General features: G+C 58.8%; 2 non-coding genes across 2 annotated transcripts; both read left to right on the forward strand.

Moving 5' to 3' along the window:
* The first annotated feature begins 2,470 nt into the window (after window positions 1-2,470).
* Window positions 2,471-4,285, forward strand: LOC142792486 (small subunit ribosomal RNA). The gene has a single exon (XR_012890961.1). It is a non-coding gene; the product is annotated as a small subunit ribosomal RNA (ribosomal RNA).
* A 1,719-nt stretch (window positions 4,286-6,004) lies between these two features.
* Window positions 6,005-6,157, forward strand: LOC142792469 (5.8S ribosomal RNA). The gene has a single exon (XR_012890944.1). It is a non-coding gene; the product is annotated as a 5.8S ribosomal RNA (ribosomal RNA).
* Window positions 6,158-6,190: the final 33 nt, after the last annotated feature.

The following is a 6,190-nucleotide window of genomic DNA, read 5'->3' on the forward strand; positions in this document are numbered from 1 at the left end:
GCCGCTCGGATCTTCGCCGTTTTTGGAGGAGTCAGTGGCGGCACTCCGGTGAAGCCAAGGTGCGCCAATTCGCGCACGATATCGGCGTCTTTCGACGTGCCCGCCGGCCACCGTCGCACGAGTACGGCAAACCTCGTCTGCCGGGGCGGGGTTTGCGACGCCGACGCAAAAGTGGGAACCGCCGCTCGGATGTTCGCCGTTTTTGGCAGAGTGAGTGCTGGCACTCCGGCGAAGCGAAAGAGCGCGAATGCGCCCACGAAAGTGGCGTGTTTGGACGTGCTTGACGACGACCACCGCAGGAAAACGAAAAACCACGTCAGCCGGGGCGAGCGACCCATGGCGGTCTGGGTGCTTATCGCTGCTATTATAGGGGCACCCCGGCAGACGCAAAAAAAAAAAAAATTTTTTTCGACATTCTTTTTTGCTCGTCGACCTCGGGTGACCCAGGTCGCAGTGGGAGCCGCGCACGAAAGCGGCGTCGCGAGACGGCTTCGCGGTCGCTAGTCGCACGAGCTCGGCAACCGCGTCTGCCGGGGCGGAGTTCGGGACGCCGACGGCTAAGTGGGAACCGCCGCTCGGATGTTCGCCGTTTGTGGCCGAGTGAGTGCTGGCACTCCGGCGAAGCCAAACGGGGCCGATTCCGGCACGATATCGGCGTCTTTCTACGTGCTCGCCGGCGACCGTCGCACGAGTACGGCAAAGTGCGTCTGCCGGGGCGGGGTTTGCGACGCGTACGCAATAGTGAGAACCGTCGCTCGGATGTTCGTCGTCTTTCGCCGAGCCAGTGCTGGCACTCCGGCGAAGCCGAACGGAGCCGATTCGGGCACGATATCGGCGTCTTTCCACGTGCTCGCCGGCGACCGTCGCACGAGTACGGTAAACCGCGTCAGCCGGGGCGGAGTTCGGGACGCCGATGCGAAAGTGGGAAGCGCCGCTCGGATCTTCGCCGTTTTTGGAGGAGTCAGTGGCGGCACTCCGGTGAAGCCAAGGTGCGCCAATTCGCGCACGATATCGGCGTCTTTCGACGTGCCCGCCGGCCACCGTCGCACGAGTACGGCAAACCTCGTCTGCCGGGGCGGGGTTTGCGACGCCGACGCAAAAGTGGGAACCGCCGCTCGGATGTTCGCCGTTTTTGGCAGAGTGAGTGCTGGCACTCCGGCGAAGCGAAAGAGCGTGAATGCGCCCACGAAAGTAGCGTATTTGGACGTGCTTGACGGCGACCGCCGCAGGAGTACGAAAAACCACGTCAGCCGGGGCGAGCGACCCACGGCGGTCTGGGTGCTTATCGCTGCTATTATAGGGGCACCCCGGCAGACGCAGAAAGAAAAAAAAAAATGGGGACATGGCGTGCGTCACCGTGCGGCTTCGCAGCGTTGCCGAAGTCGCCGAGCCCTTCGACTGAGCCGAACGGCGGACAGGGAACGTTGGTCGGCCGTTCTAACCTGTCGGTGCCACGCCGAGACGTCGTTAAGGAAAACCGCGTCGTGGGCCTCTACGACGCCGTCGAGTCGTTGTACGTTTGGTGTCCAGCGTGTCGGCGGCGAGTAGCGGACACGTCGTTCACGACTTCGGTCTTTCGCAGTCGACGCGAACTTGCGGAGAGTCGTGGTGCCTCACGTTTTCGGCAGAAACCGCGGCGGAATTTTCCCGTGCGTGCGCGCACGACCTCGGTGCTGTGCCGTCAGCGTAGTGTTGCACAAACTCGTGGCCTACCCAAGGTGCGGTACGTTTGCGGCCGTATCCTCGGTGGGAATTTCGTGAGTAGGGTCGCAAATTCTACGACCTCGGCGGGTTTGAGAGCGACGTAGACTTGTGGCACGCTCAACATGCCACACGTTTCGGGGCACACCCGCGGTGAAATTTTCTCGAGTACGCTCGTATTAGGGCCCAAGGAGGTCTGGGTACTTATCGCTGCTATTATGTGGGGGTTCTCGTGAGCGGCGTACGCGAAAGCGACCGGGTGTCTGATATGCGGCGGGCTTCGGCCTCGTCAAGCGTGTCCTCGGGTCTGCTCCAGGGGAATCCACGGCAGTCGTCTGCAGCCTCATCCGCTTGATGCGTTAGGGGCTGGTTGTCGGACGGTGCCGTTTTACCACGATATCGAGGTGTGTTCCGTGTCGTCCTCGGGCGATTCAGATGCGAAAGCGCCGAAGACGCGGGCGTGACCCGTCGTCTGGCGGCTTTGCAGTCTCGGCTCCGTTGCTAGTTCCGGCCGGTCCACCGACAGTGCAGCGGGCTTGGGCAACCCGCACGGCGCGACCGAGTCGATGCAACGAAAAAGAGCGAGCATGAACGTGCTTCTTGCCGCACGGCTCCCACTCGTCTTTCGGGAAGGTTGTGCCGTAGCGAGCTCGAACGCCGTCATCTCGGAGTGCAAAATAAGCGTGTTGGGGCGCCTGAAGGTGGCCTCCGCCGCACACAGACTGCGTCCGGCCCGCCGAGGGCGAGGACGGACGCGCAGTCGAACGATTACCTGGTTGATCCTGCCAGTAATCATATGCTTGTCTCAAAGATTAAGCCATGCATGTCTAAGTACATGCCGAAATAAGGCGAAACCGCGAATGGCTCATTAAATCAGTTATGGTTCCTTAGATCGTTTCTTCCTACTTGGATAACTGTGGCAATTCTAGAGCTAATACATGCAGTGAGCCTGGAGCCCTTTGGGTAACGGGTGCTTTTATTAGACCAAGATCGATCGGGTTTCGGCCCGTATTGTGTGGTGACTCTGGATAACTTTGTGCTGATCGCATGGCCACGAGCCGGCGACGTTTCTTTCAAGTGTCTGCCTTATCAACTTTCGATGGTAGGTTACTTGCTTACCATGGTTGTTACGGGTAACGGAGAATCAGGGTTCGATTCCGGAGAGGGAGCCTGAGAAACGGCTACCACATCCAAGGAAGGCAGCAGGCGCGCAAATTACCCACTCCCGGCACGGGGAGGTAGTGACGAAAAATAACAATACGGGACTCTTTTGAGGCCCCGTAATTGAAATAAGTACACTCTAAATCCTTTAACGAGGATCAATTGGAGGGCAAGTCTGGTGCCAGCAGCCGCGGTAATTCCAGCTCCAATAGCGTATACTAAAGCTGCTGCGGTTAAAAAGCTCGTAGTTGGATCTCAGTTCCAGACGAGTAGTGCATCTACCCGATGCGACGGCTCGGACTGAACATCATGCCGGTTCTTTCTTGGTGCACTTCATTGTGTGCCTCGAGATGGCCGGTGCTTTTACTTTGAAAAAATTAGAGTGCTCAACGCAGGCGAGTCGCCTGAATAAACTTGCATGGAATAATAGAACAAGACCTCGTTTCTGTTCTGTTGGTTTTTGGAATACGAGGTAATGATTAAGAGGGACGGACGGGGGCATTCGTATTGCGGCGCTAGAGGTGAAATTCTTGGACCGTCGCAAGACGAACTACTGCGAAAGCATTTGCCAAGAATGTTTTCATTGATCAAGAACGAAAGTCAGAGGTTCGAAGGCGATCAGATACCGCCCTAGTTCTGACCATAAACGATGCCAACCAGCGATCCGCCTGAGTTACTCAAATGACTCGGCGGGCAGCTTCCGGGAAACCAAAGTATTTGGGTTCCGGGGGAAGTATGGTTGCAAAGCTGAAACTTAAAGGAATTGACGGAAGGGCACCACCAGGAGTGGAGCCTGCGGCTTAATTTGACTCAACACGGGAAAACTTACCCGGCCCGGACACTGGGAGGATTGACAGATTGAGAGCTCTTTCTTGATTCGGTGGATGGTGGTGCATGGCCGTTCTTAGTTGGTGGAGCGATTTGTCTGGTTAATTCCGATAACGAACGAGACTCTAGCCTATTAAATAGGTGCGGGGTTCCCAGCACCTTACAACCTTCTTAGAGGGACAAGCGGCTCCTAGCCGCACGAAACAGAGCAATAACAGGTCTGTGATGCCCTTAGATGTCCGGGGCCGCACGCGCGCTACACTGAAGGAAGCAGCGTGTCTTTATCCCTGTCTGAAAAGACTGGGTAACCCGTGGAACTTCTTTCGTGATTGGGATAGGGGCTTGCAATTGTTCCCCTTGAACGAGGAATTCCCAGTAAGCGCGAGTCATAAGCTCGCGTTGATTACGTCCCTGCCCTTTGTACACACCGCCCGTCGCTACTACCGATTGAATGATTTAGTGAGGTCTTCGGACCGATGTCCGGCGCGGCCTTTCGGTTGCGCCGGTCTGTTGGAAAGATGACCAAACTTGATCATTTAGAGGAAGTAAAAGTCGTAACAAGGTTTCCGTAGGTGAACCTGCGGAAGGATCATTAACGGATTGTGAAGGGTGAGCGCCTCAGCTGCGTCTGCGCCCGACACTTTCTGCCGCTGACCCCGTTTGGACGCGGGGTCGGCTTTTCCCCACGGGGCTGCCTGAATGTGGAGCGGCACCCCGTGACAAATTGTTGCGCCCAGCGGACGCCAACACCGCGACCTTGGACGGTCGGCCAGGTGGCGGACGCGGGTACAAACGGCGCAACGCACTCATAGGTCGGCTTTCGACCCGCCACTGCACCGTGGCTCGAAGCGCTCGAAATGCGCGACCCGACCGCTGCGGGACCGCCTAGTACTGTAAACAGGAGCGGCGGAGCGCGAACGGCGAGTCGTGGTTACGTCGGTAGAAGGCGAGGCTGCGCGTTCCCGAAACGCCAGCCGAGTGCCCTCCCGACCGTTCGAGCGTGCAAGAACGAGACCCGACAATCGCGCGGCGACTGCCAAGTACGAGAGGAACGGCACAAGCGTCGGCGGTCGGTCAAGGAACTGGCGATGTGACGGGTCCGCTGTGCACCAGTGCATACCGTCCCGCCGTCCGCGGCAAGCGCCTCCGCGTCCTCGGGTGACGGAGGCTGCCGGTCGGTTCTTGCAGGCGAGGGATCTCGCTGGCACCGGTTCGCGTTGACGCGCGGCCGGTCATGGCACGGCGATGCGACGGCCGAGGTGCGCAGTACTCGATGGAGGAACCGCACGCTCCGATGACCGTCCCGCCCTCCGCGGCGTATGCGTACCGACCGTAATGGTTGCAGCAGCGCCGGCCGGCTTTTGAATTCGCCACACGAAACACGGTGCGAGATCGCGGTTAGGGGAGCGTCGACGTTGCCAGGCGTTTTGCTTGCTGCCGAGGGAAAGGCGGCACGGCCACGTCGCGCTCGTCGCGATTAGCGGGTCTGCGCGCTTTGGGAAGGTGCCGCAACGACTTGCCGAAAGAGGAAGCACGGAAGAACGAGGGACTTGGACGTCCCGACAATTGAACGCACTTGCGGCCAGGCCCTTGCTGGCTTCGTTCTTCCGCCTCGAGTAGGCTCGTACGCGGCTCCGGCGCCGAAAGTGGTCCTTGGCACCGACTTCGGTGGACGTGGGAAGTGCCGCGCAAGTACGGCGCGCCTGGCTCCACCTGTTGGCTAAAGTAGGCAGCCGGATCGGCATTTTGGTGTGCGGTGGCAAACCGTGGATGCGAAAAAAGCTTGTGCGATTTCGTGGAACAAAAAGCGGGGGTCCCCCTTTTTATGCGGAGGAGACCGACCCGCCCGCCGTGGTGAACCGCGACGCCACGGTAAAAACGGGAGAGGCTTGTCGATGGGACCGTGCATCCCGCGCTCCACGGAGGCCGGGAGGCGGCCGCCCGAGGAAATGTGTAGCCGTCGAGGCCCGCATCTGCGTGCACTCTTATCCAAATGGGTGTACCGCAGGCATTTTCTGGTTAGGCGGGCCAATGAGAGCGAGCACACAACGATACCTACGGGTCCGGCTTGGAGAACCGGCTTCGACGCCTCCCGAGTATTTATAGAGGGGTGGACCACGAAAGCACTCGCAAGTAGCGGAAGCGAAACGCCGTCCGAAACACACCGTTTGCTCGATTTGCGGCAGCCGAAAAAGGCGCGGCAGAGTTTTGGAGTCCAAGCGTGCGCTGAAAAGCGCCCTTCTTGGCCACTGTTTGGCCGAGTGCCAGAAACGTTTGGTTTTGACTGTACGGAATTGAACAAACACTTTTTCACGACTCTAAGCGGTGGATCACTCGGTTCTCGGGTCGATGAAGAACGCAGCCAGCTGCGAGACTTGGTGTGAATTGCAGGACACACTGAGCACTGATTCTTTGAACGCACATTGCGGCCTTGGGTCTTCCCTTGGCTTCGTCTGTCTGAGGGTCGGATCACATATCAAGAGAGCCTTCGGCGCACAAG

The sequence above is a fragment of the Rhipicephalus microplus genome, unplaced genomic scaffold (genome assembly GCF_043290135.1).
Source record: "Rhipicephalus microplus isolate Deutch F79 unplaced genomic scaffold, USDA_Rmic scaffold_223, whole genome shotgun sequence".
In the NCBI taxonomy this organism is placed as follows: domain Eukaryota; kingdom Metazoa; phylum Arthropoda; class Arachnida; order Ixodida; family Ixodidae; genus Rhipicephalus; species Rhipicephalus microplus.